Source organism: Anolis carolinensis, chromosome 2 (assembly GCF_035594765.1).
Source record: "Anolis carolinensis isolate JA03-04 chromosome 2, rAnoCar3.1.pri, whole genome shotgun sequence".
NCBI classification, from domain to species: Eukaryota; Metazoa; Chordata; class Lepidosauria; order Squamata; family Dactyloidae; genus Anolis; species Anolis carolinensis.
In genome coordinates this window covers 308,635,692-308,655,789 of record NC_085842.1, presented here as the reverse complement: position 1 = coordinate 308,655,789, position 20,098 = coordinate 308,635,692, and the positions used below count along the sequence as shown (strand labels likewise).

At 40.4% G+C, this 20,098-nt stretch overlaps 1 long non-coding RNA gene across 1 annotated transcript; it reads right to left on the bottom strand.

Moving 5' to 3' along the window:
* Positions 1–8,910: 8,910 nt before the first annotated feature.
* LOC134297156 (uncharacterized) lies at positions 8,911–20,098 on the bottom strand. Its single transcript, XR_010003932.1, has 3 exons — positions 15,652–20,098; positions 13,744–13,887; positions 8,911–10,843 (listed from the first exon to the last, which is right to left on the bottom strand). It is a non-coding gene; the product is annotated as an uncharacterized LOC134297156 (long non-coding RNA).

Here is a 20,098-nt window from a genome sequence, read left to right as displayed (position 1 = left end):
CCTAGGCTGAGACCCCAAGAGTATAATTTCTGCAGCAGAAACCATGATGTTGAACTCAGCAACTCCGTTGGCAGAACTCCAGCTGGCTCCAGGAGACGGGAAACCTCTGCCTTGTCTTTCATGTGGCTGATCATGGAGCAATCTTTGAAAGCAGGCAACTTTACAACACAGGGCAGACCCTGGTAATACCCACAAGTGAAGATCAAGGGCAATGTAAAGATTATATGACAAGACAAGAACACACATGCCATGGGAAATGAAGCAGACATTGCTTAAGAGGAGTGCACCCACTGTTTCCAAACAACACCACATTTCTGGAAATGAAATACATGCTTATGATCATGAGATAAGACTGGTTGCTCTGAGAAGGCTAATGGTTACAGTTGGAATCCTATCAGAGCATATACCAATGTAAATACACTGGCTATATTGGAAGGAAAAATGGAATAATATGTGAAAAACGTACCTAGAATTATACAATCATAGACCACAAGGGTCATCCAGCTCAACCCCCCGCCATACAGGAACATACAATCAAAGAATTCCCAACAGAAAACCATCCATTCTCTGTTTAAAACCCTCCAAAGGAGGAGATGACACCACATGCACAGACATGCATAATAACTCTTTAAACTACCAGGAGAGTCTTTGTAATATTTAGATGGAATCACCTTTCCTATAGTTTGACTCCATTGTTCTGTGTCCTACGACCTCACCAGATGGACCAAATTATCTGTCTTATGACACTTTGACTTCACTTGAGGCATGGAGCCCACTGGCTCCCATTACACAATATTGATCTACTTCCGGCAGGGAAGCAGTGCTGGCAACACAGGAGGCTTCTTGTGTTGCATAGGAAAGAATTGGGGGTGGGGGTAGCTGTGCTTCAATGCTTCCCCCATGGAATGAGGTGCAGGGCAAGGTGTGAGGCAATGGGTTCCCCATACCCATGCCAAGCCCCATTGGATTTGCCACAATGCATGGTGATTCCCACTCCCTTCAATGTGATGAATTCTCTAGAGCAGCAGAAAACAAGCTTGCTCAATCTTCAATATGATATCATTTCAATTTTTTTAAACATGGCTATCGTGTCTCCTCTTAACCTTTTCTTTTTCTCTAAGGTATGCCACTTCTCATAGCGCTTGGCTTCCAGACCTTTGACTATTTTGGTTTACCTTCTAAGCTTGTCCTGAATTGTGGGGCCCAGAACTGGACACTGTGTTCCAGGTGAGACCTGCTAAAACATATCTTCAAGTGGGATGGGCATAGTGCAGCTTGCCCAGTCTCCCCTTTTTGCCTACAAATCATGCACAAGCACCCCCAAAAGCAAAACAACATGTGAAATTACCCCCACTCACCAAAGGATTCCAGAATCCTCTAACTATCTCCAAGTACAGTTGGCCCTCTGTATCCATGGGTTCTGCTCAAAAATATTCAGGAACAATCAAAAAACAAAAATTGATTTTGCCACATGTCAGAAGCGTATGTAGGCATACCATTCTGTAGCCTCCCATCATTAAACAGATCCATTTTATATAAGGGATACAATTTTACTATGCCATTGTATATCATGGGGCATCCATGGATTTTGGTATCTATGGGGTCCTAGAACCAAATTCCAGTGGATGCCAAAAGCCTAGCACATCTCTTTTTCAACTGCAGTCCCTCTTTATATGGCAGCAGGACATGATATGCTATCACTTCCTGACACCATTTTGACAAGAACTTTAGAGGAAAATGGAGGATCCTATTGGGGAAATTGGAGATACTTAGGTTTACTCGGAAAGGTGCATAAGACTCTCAAACTCATCACAGTTTTTTCTTGGTAAGATTTGCTCAGAGTGGGTTTGTCTTTGCCTTTTTCTAAAGCTGAGAGAGTGTGATTGCTCATGATTGTCCAATGGATTTCCATAGCCAAACAGGGATTTGAACGTGGTCCATCAGTGTCCTAGTCCAACACTCATTGCAACCATCACACCATGTTGGCTTTGCATAAAGGCATACACATTTGGAAAACCGCAATAACCAGACATAAATACACTTGAAAGAGCCAGACATGCGGAGGTGGGAAAGGAAAATCTGATGTGATGGACTACATACATATGCAAAACACTGTCTTGCACACTGAAAACTATTATTATTATTATTATTATTATTATTATTATTATTATTATTATTATTATTATTATTATTTATTAAGGTTTTTATAATGTGTTTTAACAATGTTATTAATGGATTTGTTTATATTGGGTTTTTTATGATTGCATTTTGGGCATTAAATTTTGCCAATTTTTGTAAGCCGCCCTGAGTCCCCTCGACTGAGAAGGGCGGGGTATAAATGTTGTAAATAAATAAATACAATTTCAGTTTTCTCTCCACAAAGGAAATTCAAAGCAGCTTAGATCATGGAGACACATCCTAGTCCAGCTTTTTCTCTGATATGCTGATTTTCTGATGTAAGCAATTTTTCCCCTCTGAGAAAAACATTCAAGACATGCTCTGGTCTGAATTGGCAGATTCCAGTTTACCACACAATGAGCTGTTTGTCTAGACTGGGTTTTTAGCCTCAGGATCTGAACTGTGGAAAGTTTTGCATGGTGTAAGAGTTCTGATTTAGGCAATTGGTCTTTCCATTGTTTCATCAATAAGAAGGGAAATTCTTAAGAGTCTTGCATCATGAAAAACCTGCCTCACACCAGCAATCCCATAACTCCAAGATGCTCTGGAAACCACAGGAGTAGAAGGGGTTATGTCATTCATGGCAACCCATAGAGAAGCCAGGTTCCAATGTCAAGTCAAAGCCACAGAACGTGCAGGTAGAAGAGTTCAAGAATAAGCCAGAAACTTTTCTAACAATTGCCCATGTTTCCCCAGGGAAGCCCCTTTAAGGTTTGGGAACAACAGAACAGAATGGAAAAGTAGTGTGCCTGTATCTTCCTTTTTTGCTTATCTAAATCAAGGCCCACCTGCTTCCCATCTTCAACATAATCCACCCAAGCTTCCCATGGCTTTCCTCGAGCTATTTTCTCCATGTAATTTAGTCTCCATTCATTGGTTTATTTACAGTGGTTACAACTTACAAATAAATAGTCATAAACTGAAATCCTCCACATCCGTAGATAATGTCTGACAATCTGGAGTCAGTTAGTACCTAAACCCAAATTAAAACATGGATACATACAAGCTTTGATTTACCCCAGGCTGCTTTACCAGTACATTTCACAAGAGAATGAAATATTCTGTAATTAAGCAGAACAACCATATGCTCTGGGCTACATGAAGAGCATACAGTTGGGTCATGTCCTCATAGATCTCCTAAGGCAACAAATATATTTTTAAAAAGATGTCTTATTGTCAGTAAGGTTTCCAGGTGCTGAGATTTCTCTGCCAAAAAAGACTTAGGGCAGCCCTGATGATGCCATAGGAAGTGGGCCTCATGATATTATGCATTAAAAATAAACTTATGAGTTAAGCAATAACTATAGGTGCACACAGGTTGTCACTCAAACATACACTTCCACAGGATATATTTCCTGGTTTGCAATGAAGACATAAAAGCTTAGCTAAAGTTGCTGTTCTCACATCAAGCAGGCCTGGGCAGAACCAATTAACATGGAGAATCATAGAATCATTGGATTGTAGAGTTGGAAGAGACTCCAAAGGCCATCCAGTCCAATTCCTTGTCATTCAATAATACACAGTCAAAGCACTCCCAAGACATAGCCATCCAGCCTCTGTTTAAATCGGTCCAAAGAAGGAGTAGTGTGGTCCATTGTCAAACAGCTTCTGGTCTGTTAAGTCTCCTAAATCCTTTTTGTATGTACTGTTGTCAAGCCAGGTCCTCCATCCTATATCTATTTGTGCATTTTTTCTGCCTAATATTTATTAAAATGGGGCCATTTATGTATGTAATAGGGCTATGCAAATATTTGTTTGGACTGAAACTGATTCAGAAAAATTCAGTGATTTGGTTGCAAAATCCCTGGAAACAGAATGGGTGGCCAGTTGAAACAAATCAAGAGAGGCTGAATATTTTGGCTACTGGGGATGATGGGGTTAACTGCACTACCTGAGCCTGAGGCCTGCTGCAGGGGGCTCCTCTTCTTTCTTCCCCCAGTGGCAGCATCAATTTCTTCTGGAAAACTTCCCTAGGCTCCTTCTCCAGAGAGGGCCCTGCTGGGTACTTGCTTTCCCAGCAGCACTTGCATGGGGTGGGCATTGACGAGCCACTTAGCTCTTCCCGGAGAGTTGAAGTTTGCTCTATCTCTGTTTCTCAGCCAATAAAAGGCCTTGTTGTGTCTATGCTCTGATTGGTTGGGAATGGACACAACCAGCAACTACAATCCCCAGAACCCTCTCTAGCGGTTTGCCATATTTTTAAAAATGTTACGGTAAAAACTTAAAATAATTCCAAAAAATAATTAGATTGGTGAATTGTTATGAACCTTTGCAGGCCTACAGTTGTAAATGTGGTCTATAACCAAGCTAGGTTGCATGCAGATAGACCTAAAAATGACTGAGAAATGAACCTCTAAATTTTCCCCATTGTAGCCAATGAGCCAAATCTTTCCCAAAGTAAAAAAACAAAAAAAAAAAACACCCTCCCCCTCCACTTCAGCAATTTCCTGGCAAACGGAATAGGGGTTAACTGAAAACGGGACTGAAAAACAGCTTTTTTTTTTTTTTTTTTTTTTTTGCCGAATTGCACACTCCTAGTATGTAACTGATAACTTTCTGTTCAGCAGTTGATTTAATGGGTCTAGTCTGGCTGGGACAATCTTTTGGATTTGGGCCTTAGATTGTTCTAAGCTTCTTATGTATTTGATTTTTTTATATATAAATTACCCTTCACAAAAATTACAACACCTACCTTGCACCATTGCTGAGGTCTCTTCATTTGAGCTGGGGGCAGACCCACAATGGGATCCTTGGCAGGCAGTAGTGTTTTGGGCCTGTATGTCACACACACACACTTTCCAAGGCACTCGCCACTCAGCTACAGGCCCTGGAGGCCCTGCCAGGGCCTGCAGATGAGCACCAAGAAATCAGGTGACCAAACAGTTATCATTCCCACTTTCCTTTTGTTTCACTGATATTTTTGCACCGGCGGGAGTGTACCGTTTTGTGCCATCCGAATGAAAAAAAATATGAAAAATATGAATTAAACAGCTGAAACGGTTACCAGGCCCAAGACTACTACAGAGTTGATTTCTGAACATATGTTGCACAAAGTTGTATAATGTTCATGTAACCATAACTCCTTCAGCAGATATTTACCCTGTGCAGATGTAGGATTGTGGCTATTAATTGTGTTTCATAACCCTTGGGTAGTACTTGTAATTATAATAATAACTTCTTTTAAGCAAGTTGGAAACCATCCCTCCCTGAGAGATACATTCATGATTCATTGTTGTTGAGATCTAACACAATCTCCTTTCTAAATGACCAGCCACAAAGAATAGGGATCAAGTTGACACATTGTCTTCTTTACTCCTAGCAGCTTGTCCACATCTGGGGATACTCAGCAACTGGAACTGATTCAGTGTAATCCTAATCACAGAGTCGCTGAACACCCCATTGTCAGCTACTGATATCACATTGACATTTAAATCAGTTCTTATCCGAGAGATTTTAGCCATAAAATGATCATTAAAAGCATTACAGCAAACTACTGAAGGCTCAAGAATTAGATTTGGGAATGGGGAGGAGGTGCCTGAGTTTGACCTCACGATGATGACTAGTTCGGCTGGATATGAATACAATACACGTGGAAGAACTTTGTGGACATCTTTGTCAGTATATAAAATACACCAAATTAATTTGGAGTGCAAATAGGTTTTCCTTGTTTGTTGGATTGGGGCCAGTGGGTGTCCCCCTGCCTTGGAATCACTAGATGCTAAGGAGCTGAAACTATGTGTCCAGTCTGGGAGAAAGTACAGAAATGTCTAGTATGTGTGTATATGTGCTTACATGTAAGAATAAGGGGGAAAAGCTGTCTTGTGAATGGCATATCTGTCGACCTTTGCAGGCTGATGGGTCATATTCAATTAGAAGCAAAATTTGATTGGAATAGCAGAGCTCAACTTGGTGGGAAGCGCTGTCCCAGTTCCAGCCTTCACAGCTCGGAGCATCTCTGCTTTCAGTCAAACCACATAATGGCTGCCAAAGTAATCCAGTGTTATTTCCCATAGGTTTTAAGGATATTCGGGTTTGTGGATCCAGGGAGGGGATTTTTTTTTAACTGCTCAAGATTCAGATGTAGTTTTGGGACCAAATTTTATTCTGGCTGACATGGACAAGGGGATTGAAGAAATCAGACTCCCCCAGTCCTGAACAGGTTTGTGTACTGTTCTTATGACGCCCGTCCTCCATCTCATTTCTCTTTAATCTGTTTGCATACTGATCTAAGTGATCTGGGGTTAGAGGGGGAAAGGTCTAACTAAGCTCATTCTTCCAGCTTTCTACCAAAAGAATATTTAGAATGATAATATGTGGCTTATGGCTTAGGAGGCATTTGCAGACTATTGAAGCCATGCAACATTTTGGAATGTTTTTGCTACAGAAGTCACACTCCCTTCTCTGTAAAACCAGAGCCAAGTTTGCTGTAGCCAATCTATCTGTAATTTATTTGTATTCCATACTTTGTAAGGATAATCAGGAAGATTATTAATTTTTAAATAATCTTTGAAGCAATTTTGCAATTGCGGGTATGGTTACCCCCACCCCACCCTGCTCCCCCACTCATACCCTAAATATTCATTAGAACAGTCTTGGAATAGCAAGGGGGAGAGAGAGTACAGAGAGAGAGAAGGATAATCCAACCTCCTGATGTCACTTTGGTGCCAGCATGCCAGCACAAATGCAGAATGGCCCTACTGTCACACCAGATAAGTGATGGGAATATGGCATGACTTGCAGCTATTGACAGTTTTTCCTGTCAGTAGTGAATGGGGAAGTGGTAGACCAGCAATAGCATGTGTATGGCATTATGTGATAAAGTCCTACAAGTCTCAGAATCCTCAAGTCAGCACGATTAGTATCTGGTCTGCTGTTGCATATGCTGCCTATGACTAGGTTTGCATATTCTGGGAGTTATGATCCACACACAAAAAAGCAACCCTGTCATAGTTTTGGGTCAGTCAACTGGCCTACTTTCCTGTCTGCATTTGATCTTATAACTGGGGCTGTCATTTTTCACTAATTTTGTTCTCCAATGAATGAGGAATTTGCCTCCCCGTTGTGAGAGTGTCCTCAAAATCCTTTGCAGTGTGGAATTTTCTTTGTGCAAAATTCATTTTTTATATTTTTGCACAGAAAACAGCATTTCCTGTATAAGAAACCATTGTTTCCTGTGCCAGAAATGCTTTAGTTAGGGACCTTTTGTATACAAAGCTCACACATTAAAACAGAAGTAGCATTTTCTACACAAAAAGCAGGATTTTCTGCAGGATTTCTGCTCCTTTATGCACAAACGTCGTTAAATCCCAGAATATGGATACCCTTGTCAGTACAAGTTTGTCTCATCACGGTTTCTGACATATATGAAACATGAAAATAAGAGTGATCCAGTATTCTGAGCTGCTGATTGCAAGGACCTTTTTTCTCTGGGAACGCCATAAACCATTTGGGATGTCCTTTCCACTTCGGAAGAGTCCTTTTGAAACCCATGGACTATTTTCTGCTCTCGTTTCCATAAGGATCCCAATTGAGTTTCTGCAAATTCTGCTGTGTAAATTTCCAAGTAAATGGCCAATCATCAAGGCTCACTGTCGTTGTCCCTCTTCTTTCATTTCCTGAGACTGTGCAAAGAATTCGCACCTGTGCAATTTCCGAATACTAGGCTGAAATCAACACCAGCTCTTTTTTTTCTGAAGGGGCTCACTGAACTGTTCAAAGTTTAACTGCAATCTTTGGGTGGCTGGATTTCAAGGCGTAACACATTTCTTTCTTAAAACATATGCAGTTTCTTCCAGCCTGCACACAGATGCCAGAGGAGGAAAATTTTAACCCACTCCAGTTTCTAATTTCCTTGGAATACACTTTTCAAGCAATCAACGTCTCTCTTCCACATCTGTTTTGCTGGGATTTTTTTTAATGACTAGATATTTTCCATCTCATTCAGGTCCAAGTCTTCTTTTGTCACGGGACAACTGAGCTGTAACTGTCCAGTTCTTCTGGAAACAATTGTCTTACCACCTCTTCACATGTGACATTTTTGCCCCATTTTTCTGCTTTGTTGCATGGCAAAGACGGGGCCTACCAAGTGCCATCACATGATGCATGGCAGGCCTCATGCACATTCTTACCAAAGTGGGTTGAAGTGCCAAAAGGCTCTTCCTCCACCACTATGGGGAGGAAAGTATAGTTTGGATAGTTCTGAAAGAGCTACCCAGACTTTCCTCCCCTTTTCCCCATATGATGGGGAAAAGAGTGGCGGGGCAATGCATGCTGACTTGTTAACACAACCTATCCTGTCACCTGTCATTTGTTCAGCTTTGGAGATGGCTTGCCTTGTATTTCTAGCCCATTTTATGACTTTTCTGCACAAATGCATGCATTGTATAAGATAATAGCTTAGATATGTTTGTATTTTCCAAGTTTGTTGAATGAATGATGTTGCTGCTGTTAAAGACAATGGTGAGGAGGAGGATATATACTTATAGTAGAAGAGGAGAATGCACTTGGAAAAGGCCAGATATTTTTGCTACATTCCTTGTGGGTCATACTAGCATACCAGAAGTCAGATCACATCATCTTCAGTTGTGAATTAACATTTCCAATATTGAGGGGTTTTGGGTGGGATGAGTTGGAGGTAATATAGTGTGTGTGTGTGTGTGTGTGTGTGTGTGTGTGTGTGTGTGTGTGTATATATATATATATATATATATATATATATATGACAAATATAATTAATCTGTTCTTTTAAAACATGGAAGAATGAATGGATTAGGAGATGTCCTGGTTTTGCATGTGATCCATGGGCCTTACCCCTGAGCTATAATTTGGTGTTGCAGCCTAACGAACAAAGACAAACAAGATGTATCAATGCTTGAATCTGTTCATGGAGGAGGCCTTCTGGAGACTCCTAATGAATGTTCCCCATACACATCCTGTACCACGTATGGGCCAAAAAGGGACATTTTTAGCAAGAAAAATGTTGAACTTTAACATGGTCTATAATTTTAATATATTTGCATAATGTGTATGAAACTGTTGCTAAAGTGACATTTCATGACATTTAGTAGCCTGGCCTACATAGAGCATAGATTTCAGAACTCAGCACTCATGTTGAGCGGAAGGGTGACTTTTAACTTTAAACATGTGAATCTTGATTTAGATATCCGCAGAACAGGTTGTGTATCTTTAATCTGAAATGCTTGGGTACCTCAGTGTTTCAGATTTTGGAATATTTGCATAAGGTGTCTTGAAGAAGGGACCCAAGTCTACAATTCATTTATGTTTCATATACACCTTAATTACATAGCACTGTCCTCCTCCACAAATGAGAATACAACTGGGTTATTTGAACCATTTCCTTCAGCCATTTCCCAATTATCTCCTAACCCCGCCCTACACCAAAATATAAAGTTCATTCCTAAAGTTACTGTTTGCAGCAGATAGCATTTTAGCACCATTTTGGAAAGTGAGGGATTGGTAGAAAAAAGTTAACCTCTAGCACATTCTGGATCTCCCCCTTTTGTGCCTCCTCTTTTCAAATAAGTAAAGCTAGTGTTAAGTTCAGAAAGCCAGCATTGTGTGGTAGTTCAAGCATTTGACTATGACTTTGAAGATCAGGATTTGGGCTTGGAAACCACTGGATGATCTTGACTAAGGTTCACACTCAAAGCCCCAGAAAAAATCCCATGGAAGTTTCATTTTAGGGTTACTATAAGTCAAAAAACAACTTGAAGTGATAAGTCCATTTTTAGAAATACAGACTTCATATTGTCTGATCTGTTGATTGTAATAAATTATTCCATTCAGACTTTACATAATGTGTTGTTTTTTGTTAGGTATGCAGTGTTTGTAGGTACCCATTAAAGTGGAATGTGCAAGAGGGTCTTTGGCATTACCCATGCTATGGATTTGCAAGTAATGCACCCCTTTCTTCTTGAGATTCCACAACAGATGTCTCTAAGGTTCTATTGTTTTCTAAAGAGTTTAGCTTCTTCCAATTCCGTATGCACAGATGTGTGTTTCCCCCCTCAATCCATCTGTTGGTATACTGTGATCTGGCTATTTCCAGAACAGAAAACCCCTGCAACCACAAGAGGAAAGGTTGCAATTGACCTGTGTTTCTAAAAGGGGAAAAAACGGCTGACATCTCCTTAAGAGGTGAAATGATGGGAGACAAAAATTCTTTGAAGTCATTACACTGATGCCGAATCTCCTTCCACCCGACTAATATTCCTCTTACATCTGGGGCATTCAGTCTATAATACTACAGAGAGGCATCCCTTTGCAGATATATTACCAAGGTCTTACAAATACTTTAAAATATTGCTTTAAAGATTTAAGAGTTATCTTATTTATCTGTATTATTGTCATTATTATGCTGCAAATCTGTCTTATTTTGCTGCTAAAATAAGTTCAATTGATCGCAGATAACACCGCCTCAGCCGTCTTGCATTTGGTGTATGTTAATCTCTGATTATCGTTAATGATCTTTGGGTCCCTTTTATTCCACATTATTCAGGAATTTCACATAATCTTTCCATCTAAGTGTGGCTAGAGAGACTTTAATCCGCCAGGATATTTTTGTCCTCTCTTGGCTTTCATCCACATTTCATTGAAGGATTTTCCTCCCTGAGTCTTCCCCTCCTCCTCTTCTGTATCCAGTATGCTGCATAAACACACAGAGACACACACAGAAAGAACATTGGTTTTCAGAACTAGTGCTTCTTCCTTGATTTCTCACATTAAATAAATGTGCTGACTTCTATATGTTTCCTGTTTTATAAATCCAAATATACAGGAAACTAAAGTGTTAGGTAAGGCTGTTTATTCTCAGAACTCTATACTGACCATCACTAATTCTCTGTGTTCTTGAGAATTGGTCACCATGTGTGACCTCATTTTTTAGCTCTGGGGTGGTGACGGTGCAGCTCTCCAGGTATCATTGTACTGCAGTTCCCAGCAGTTCTAGCCAGCATAGTGATTATGGATGCTGGGTGCTGCAGTTCAGTAACATCTTGAGATCCACACAGCTCCCACCGCTGCTTTAACTACAGCACACCTTTCCATATATCACTGCCCAAGGGAGGAGATCTGATGGAGGTTCCTTGCCCATGCATACTGTCTAGCTTATTTGTCAAGGACAATCCTGACTTTCAAGTTCCCACCTTTCCCAACTGCTTTTGAAATGTCCCAGTTTCTCTTTCTCCCTTTGTTTTCATCTATTCTAACTTCTGAAAACTGAGTTCAAAATACAAAATAAGTTTGTAATTAATTGACTAATCAGGAGAAGGGGAGATATGGAGGCCAAATCTTGCCTGTCTCCTTAGAATCAAGAAAATGGCTTCAGATTCTCTTCTTTGTTCTTCCTCCTTTTAATAACCATTGCCATCTTTATTTCACCCTGATATTCCTTGGCTGTGAAGTGTTGGAGCATATCCTAGTGTGGACAGTGCAACAGGGGAGGACAATGGAGAGGGCTTCTCTACTTGTGCAAGACCCTCCCTTTGGAAACCTGACTTGTGGCAACATTTTTGTTCAGTGCCAGGCCAAAATGTGGCTATTTTATTAAAGCCTTTGAAACCTCCTTTACTTTTGAGCATGTGCATAGTTTAGAAAATCCTTTTTAGCCCTTTAAATCTTGTTTGAACTGCTTGATATGTTGTATCTTGTTTCATTTACATATTGATCTTAATTTGGAATTGTTTAAATTGTTTATGTTGTTTTATCTATTTGCTGCCATGGAATCTCATGATGGAAAGGATAGGGTACAAATGTTTTCATACATAGAATAAAACATGACATTGTGTATGGCAAATAGGTGATCTGACTTGACAGGTGGCCTCTCCATGAATGAAAGTCATTTGGAAGTGCAATAATATGTTGTGCCTACAGTCCTACCAAAGTTGGTGCTGTCAGTGTGGAGACCAAACCCATAACAGAAAGCACCTGCTCAAAAGGGAACATTAAAAGGAAACCGTTTATACTAGGAGGTGCCAGCTTTACTGTCAGATGGGGATCTGGGAGAAAAAGAGGGGAAGGGGGCTGGTGATGAGTTATGTTGGAAAATCAGCAGCAGTCACTAGGTGGGATCATGCTCAGGTTCATAGCTTAGTCATGATTTTTTCCAAAATCTTCAACTGTTAGTGCTTGTGGGCTGACATTGTGAATTCTGTGATCTATTTTTTAAAACAAAAATAAGAACATCCTTTGCTCTCAAATGTACTCCAGGCGTGTGAGATTCTGGGCATGTTAAGAAATATAATTCCCTACCGTGATGGTAGGAACTGTAAGTTTTTTAGTGATTTGGACAAGAAACTGCATATTACAGGATTTGCAGGATCTATCTGCCGGTTTTTCCTCCACTTGCCACCCCGCTTCTTGTTTCCCATCATGTCAAGATAATTGGTATTATTATTTCCCTCCCTTTAAAGAAATACAGGTGGATAGACCAAATCTGGGAAGTCACAATCTGAATCTTCAAGACCCAAGATAATTCTTGATAACAAGTTGGCTTTGAAGTCTTTCATTCATAAGATCACCATACAGCAATTAACAACAGACTTTTAAACTCTGTTCTTGTTTGTCCTGCCTCTCCATATGTTATCCTTTCCATGTAACATCATTTGACAATAGCCCAGTGGTTCCCAACCTTTGGGCCTCCAGGTGTTTTGGACTTAGCTCCCACAATTCCTAACAGCTGGTGAGATGGCTGGGATTTCTGGGAGTTGAAGTCCAAAACACCTGGAGGCCCAAAGGTTGGGAACCACTGCTATAGCCTTATCACACTGGGGCTGTAACATGTTCTTCTGGTGCGAGCACAATTCTGGGAAATGTAGTTTGAGAAAACAAGGACCTCTGTATCAGAGTATTCAAAAAGCCCCACCCTAAACTACATTTCCCAGAATTCAGATTGTGCCAGAAGAACGGAGCTGTCTGTGGTAAAGCCGCAGCGTGATAAAGGGAAGTCTTGACTGTAAGTGGATGGAGATATCCAAAGGTAGCATGAAATGCAATGCAAGAAAAGACATAGGAAAGGTGTAAAGAAGACCCTATTATCCAGATAAATTTGGCTTCCCCCCTCCTCACAGCCACTGTTAAGTTGCTCATGCCTATTCTAATGCTGCAGATTTACTTTACTGGCTTCCCTATCTGGGTTATTTTTTTCTCCTCTCCTCCCTCCTTTACTTGGATCCCATGAACTGCTTTGAAGACTGCCTCTTCCTCAAACAAGTCCATCTGATTCACATTTGCCAAAGCAAAAATAAGCAACAACACCCTTTGACCTCTGTGGCCCTTTCATAACATCCTCCTGGGAGGCGCAACCGACTTAACCACAGACACATTCTCCAGCTGCCATGCATGCCGTGAGCTACACACTTTTCTCATTATTATTCCATTATTTTGCCATAATTATTTGAAATAATTAACATTCAAATTTAATCATTCTTATCCAACTTTCCCAATGTTGAAATAACCAGGATGAGGAACATCAAAGGGTAATGGGAAACCTGGCCAATAAATGCCGCATTTCTACCCAGCGCTTATCACTAGCATATGTTGTCTCACCATGTAATGCATTTCCAATTGAAGCCAGGTAGCTGTGAAGGGCATTCCAGGTGTGGGCGAATTCTAGCCAGGTGGGGTGGAGGGCTTTCAAACTCTTTCCCCACCGAGGAAAACTCATGATGGTCTTCAATAACCCCCTTCAACCTGATTGACAAGGTAAAAACAGGACTTGGATGAAAGCAAGCAAAGTGTGGTCAATGGCACTTCCATAATGTATCTCCACTGGGTAAGCTGGTTGGAACTTCTGAGTTCAACATCTGGAGAATGTCTAATAACCCACCAAACTTTTGACTTCCCTTTTTATCCTTCATTGCCTGCACTTCATGCAGGGTGGAATTTAGTCACGAGATCTTATTTTTAACCAGGACCTGGAACCAGTGGTTTGGGGAGGAATTTTAGTTGAGCTTGTAGACAAGCTACTTAGTTAAGTATACTTAATAAAATAGCATCTTCTGGTCAAAATCCACTCTACAATTTCAGTTTTATTGGGCAACAACATACTGATGATTCCATCCTCTCTTCCTCCAACAATCTTTGAAGCAAGATCCCTGTTGCAATTCCTCATCACATCAGAGAACTCTGCCAGAGAAGTCAGTTGTCACAGTCCAGAAGTCAAAACCAGGCATTCAGGGATACAAACAGGATCCAAAGCAAGAGTACAAGAATTCAAGGTTATAGATCAAAAATTGCAGCAATAGGCAGCAGAACCAAGGTACAGGACAAAGATACAAAGTCTGCTCTCCAGAGCTATTTCCCAGAGGTGTCTCTTTTTGGAGGTCTCAGCTGAAGCTCATCTCATCCAGCCTCAACTTAAAAATCATTGGAGCCTATGGCCTTGTTCCAAAGGCTGATTAGCCCTTCCCAAGTGTGCTGAAAATATTGGGAAGAGTCCTCTTCTGCTGGAGATCAGCCCCCCCTCCCCCGCAGCAATGGAGCCAGTCTGGACATACTCTTGATCATGACAAATAGAGTGAAACCTGTACTTGCAATGATTGCATAGAAGAGGGAATTTCAGCAGGTCACAGGCAACACCTGCTGAGATTCCCTCTTGCTTATAACCATTAACGACACAAGAACCCTCTCCAGTTTCCATTCTGGCAACCATATTGGAGCATGTCTCCATTCTTCAGGTTTTCAGTAAGTGTGTTGGGAGCATTGATCCAGGGAGATCCAATAAAAATACACAAATGAATACTGGTGCTTCTGGAAAATAGAAATCTGGAAATCTTTCTATTTTCTGCTGATGCAACTGTGTTACTAGAGGGCTCTTTTTTATTGGAACACACAATCACAGGCCATAACCTAATTTCACTAGCATAATCATGATCTTCTGTCCTTTGAATCCCAATCCATCTTTTTTTTGTTTGTTTTGTTATGGAAGACCACTATTTGTTATCAATTTTTCCTTTGACTTACTTTTTTTAAGCCTGATTAATTTGGAATATGTGTTTAGCTAATATTTTACTTCTTATACAAAACCACCTTTGACGTAGAAAAGTGCACTTGTGCAGCGGAAATATGCAAAAAAAGGGTTTTTTTTTTGCAAGAACTCTCTCAAGATATAAAACAAAACTGACAGCGGCTGACCATTTCCCCCAAGATATCCCCAAATATTTTCTACCTTAATGTGGCAACACACATTTTCTCATTGAGGATTTGGGAAGGGAGATGTGAGTTGTCTTTGCATCCTTACATACCTGTATGAGGAAGATGTGTGGAAATACAGAAGTAAATATAAATGGAAAGATGATTTCCATTTAAAATTAGGGAGGGAAGAGCTGCCTGGCTCTGCTCTTAGTGTGGTTTATTTATTTGTCTGAGTTTCATAAAACTGTTTAAAAATAGCCCCCTCCTCCCTCCCCGCAGCCACATAGCCCCATCAGCATACCCAGCCATTTAAATTCTTACTTGGCACTTTCCCATTTCTGTTGATTATGGTGTCGTGTGTGATCCCGTCCATCCCCTTGCTGCTGCTCAGGCTTTATCTGCTTCTAGTTTCCGTCCAACTGCTGTGGTTACTCATGGGGTTTACTTGACAGCTGCAGAACCCAGATGCCAAGAGCTGGCAAGCCTCTCTCCTGCAGCCGCAGCAGCATTGTGCCTGTGGTAGGAGGAGGAGATGGAAAGGTAGAGCATACATGCCTCCCTTTGCTTCCCTTGCTGACTCCTTGGACATAATAAGCACCACAGCTCAGAAAGAGTCTTTCCTATTGCCATTCCCTTCATCTGTTTCTCATTGGCTCCATCCTCCTGGAAGCAATTGGTTTCCCTTTTAGCCCATTTCCAGTCCTGTCCTGGAAGAAGGACTCAAAGAGTCAAAGCACCAGGACAGTTTCATGATGATGATGATGAATTTATTCCCTGCCTCTCCCTGCAGCTCGAAGTGGGATACAACATAATTAAAACAAGAGAAAAAACACTATTAAAAGACATACAAAGCACACAGTTAAAACACAAGTTAAAATCCACTGATTAGCATGGATGATGATGTGACATACATTCAGTTTGGCCTCCATATCTATGGATATTGTATCCATGGATCCAACCACCCATGGCTTGAGAACATTTTTTAAAAAATCTCAAAAGCAAACCAACGGCAATACCATTGTATATAATGGGACTAGATTTTGGCATCTAAAGGAGATCCTGGAACCAGATCCTAGGGGATACCAAGGGCCCTCTGTACATACATACAGTAGTTTCCCTATTCCTTCTGAGCTTTTCTGCAGTCCCTGAAAAATGTTGGACCTCACAACCTCTGAGGATGCCTGCCATAGATGTGGGCAAAACATTAGGAGAAAATACTTCTGGAACATGGCCATATAGCCAGGAAAACATACAACAACCATGTTGGGCATACATTTTCTCAACAATATATGGTTGTGCATGGGATTATTCTGATTTGAATGGGCAATTAAGAGTCAATCCTTTTACAAAAGATCCACAAAATAAATATTATGCACACACACACACATAGAGTTCAGTATAGATTCCATTTTAGTGGGCAATGGATTCACTTTGGATTTCTTCTGAACCTTATTGGAACTATCCAAGCAGATGAGCACTGTCTCCAAAATAGGTCCAGATTCTCAGACATCTTCCTTGACATTTTCACTAAAGCCTGCAATAAACTCACTGCTCCACTGGTAGCAAAATTTTCATATATTGCTTTGTCTCCATGGGTAAAACAATGATGTGCAATTCTAAGCTTAATGAACATCAAAAGTTTTTTTTTGGACTATAACCAATAGCTTTGCTGTCCAAAGAATAAGTTTCCCTGGCTCTGTATAACTTATGTTAGATAATAAATTTGCAGCAATATCAATATTTTAGAAATAAAGGCCATCTGGTTAACCGAGAGTTTCTGTATAGATTAGAGCAAGAATTATAGAATCTTAGATTCTAGAGTTGGGCCTCATAGGCCATTGGTTCTCAACCTGAGGGGGCCAGATGTTTTTGGCCTATAACTCCCAGAAATCCCAGCTGTTAGGATTTCTGGGAATTTAAGGCCAAAAACATATGGGGACCCCAGGTTGAAAACCACTGTCATAGGCCATTAGGTCCAACCCCCTACTGAATGCAAAATCTCCAGTCTTCTCTTCACCAAATATGAATATGCCCAGCTCTTTCAACTGCTCCTCATTCAGCAACTTCTTCATCCTCTCAAGAATCAGCAAATGCTGAACTGGTTTAAAATCAGTTTATATTGGGTTTTTCCTACACAAGTTTGGACAATTTTAATTATAATTCTATGAGAGTACCAAAGTCTGGGTTTTGTACAAATGGGAAGCATATTGAAGGTTTACAGACCATTCATAGTCTTACTGGATGCTGGTATTACTGAACCATGACAGTGTTATTGTATTAGCAAAACTGGAGATTATTTTTGAAAGCGTATTAAGTGAGATAAGCAGAATTGCCTTATGGTCAGAGAGCTTTGTCTGTATACCCTTTCTGTTGGTATACCCTTTATGTGGGCAGAAGGTAGATTGGGACCAACTAAAAGGCTTCTGAGTGATTGGCAGTAGAGTGTCAGAAAGTTTCAGATTCCGGTTGCCTTACAATAGGACCAACTGTGTGTGTGTGTGTGCGTGTGTGCCTTGGGGAAAGCAAATCCATAAATCCTGTGGTCTTTCCTAACAATGTCTTAGAACAAAGTCTTTGAGTTCTACAGGACTTGGCTGACAAGAGAACTCCCCTTCTTGTTAACTATATTCAATTCCTTCAGGGCAGTTAGAAAGTTGAGGGTACACTCTATTGTAAGGTTCTTGTATGCTGATTCAGGTGACGTGAATAGGAATAGGATGTATGCAGAAATACAGAAGCCCTTTTGTACATTGCCTGTTCTTTTCAATGGGACCAACCAAGGAAAGCACCCTAGAGAAGATGACTATGCTCTTGTAAGTCATCACAAATAGAAACGGGGAATATTAAGCAAACAAGAACTTACTTCCATTTGAACCAAGAAATTTGTTTTAACTGCTTTAATCTGTGTAGAATGCCTCAACCTGTTAAACTTAGTGATCTATTTATTGTACTATAGATAACTGTTACAGACAGGCAGCTCTTGTGTGTACCAGTACAGAATAATATGCCACTGGATAAAAGTTAAGAATATGAAAGAAAAGAAAAACCATGCAATGGTGGTGGAATTCTAACGTCCCCACGGTGTAGCATACGTTTCTGCAGTAACTCATAATGGACCTCTTCCTGTATCAGACCAGATCATAATACTGTAGATCAAAAAACTAGAAATGTGACAAAATCAGCACACACACACACACACACACACACACACACACATACCCCAGCAACACTGAAAACAACAGTGCATGTGCAAATGAAACTACCTGATTCAAATGGTCATTGTAACTGGGTGATAATGATAGTTCACATGCACACTGGAAGGTTCAAAAAGTAAATCAGCATACAGTTGTACCCTTTTAGGAATATTAAAACAGTACATGTAAGCTGGGCTTATACATTTTAAGGTTATACAGTGTTCCCTCACTACTTTGCGGTTCACTTTTCGCGGATTCGCTGTTTCACGGTTTTTCAATAAACTCTAAGAGAATATTATAAATCATAAAAATTACAATTTACAGCCTAAGGATGGGAGGAAGGAAAAGCCAAAAGGAGAGAAAAGGAGTCCAAGCGGCAACAGGAGGAGAAGGAGGCGATTTATCAACACATGATTGGTTGATAAAGACTTAAAATAGTGTATTACTACTAAAATTAAAATAAATATAGTGTTCCTACTTTGCGGATTTTCACTTATTGCGTGTGGTCCTGGAACCTAACCCCCACGATAAGTGAGGGAACACTGTATCAAAATTTTGTTATATCTAAACACTTCAAAAATATTATAGACAGGCATTTTGGTATCATGCTTCCTAATGGTGTCATACGGTTCACACCTGCTGCACTACGGAGTGACACCTATGCACAGTGACCTTTGAGACTGTACAACCACAGCACACAAATGCACACACAGTGGCTCTACATTTCCCCCCTTAAAACCCAAAGTGACCATTATTTCCAGCTTGTCCATTTTGAATTCTAGCCATAGCCTCACCGTTCTGAACTTCACTACATCAAATCACCAGCTTTCTGGCTGTGACTGGGGGGTGGGGGGAGAGATGTGGTAGGAGGATCACATTTGCAAAATAAATAAATAAACAAACAAACGAATGGATTAGTCAATCTGTTAAGCTTTTCTCTTTGGCTAGCATGCCCTAGATTGCAAGTACGCAGGCTATTGCAAGTCCTAACAATTTTCCAAGTTTTATTTTAAAGTACATCTTTGGTTTGAGGTATTTTCTTTTCTTCGAAAAAATAATAACAATTCTCTTTTCTCCTCTCTCTAAAAAAAGTCATTTGCCAGCATCTTATTTCCATTTATGCAGGACAGAGAGTTTTCATCAGGCATCCTCCAAATGGATTTTCCTTTTAACGAAGTTAAAACAACAGCAACAAAGTAGTTCTGGCCTATTTCAGATTATTTAATCCTCTTTAGTCGTCTTTGAATCTCAGGCTTACAAGTTATTTAGTGCATTTCAATAAGTATCCCAGTACACTCAGACACATCTGTATCAAAGTTTGGGTTTTGTTTTGTTTTTTTTGCTCTAGCCTGTGTGCCACTGTTATCTTTCTGACAATATAAAACACTGGCTAGGTTGTCTGTGGAGACACAGGATCACCTTTAATCTCTTCCCCCTCCCTGAATTTTTTCTGCTTCTTTAAGTTAGATGAGGTGGGGGAAGAGAATCAATTTTGTTCTGTTTCTTAGTAGGAGCCAATTTAGCATGCAAAATGTCCTAAATGAGCAAAAAAGAGGAAATGAAGCAGCTGGCCA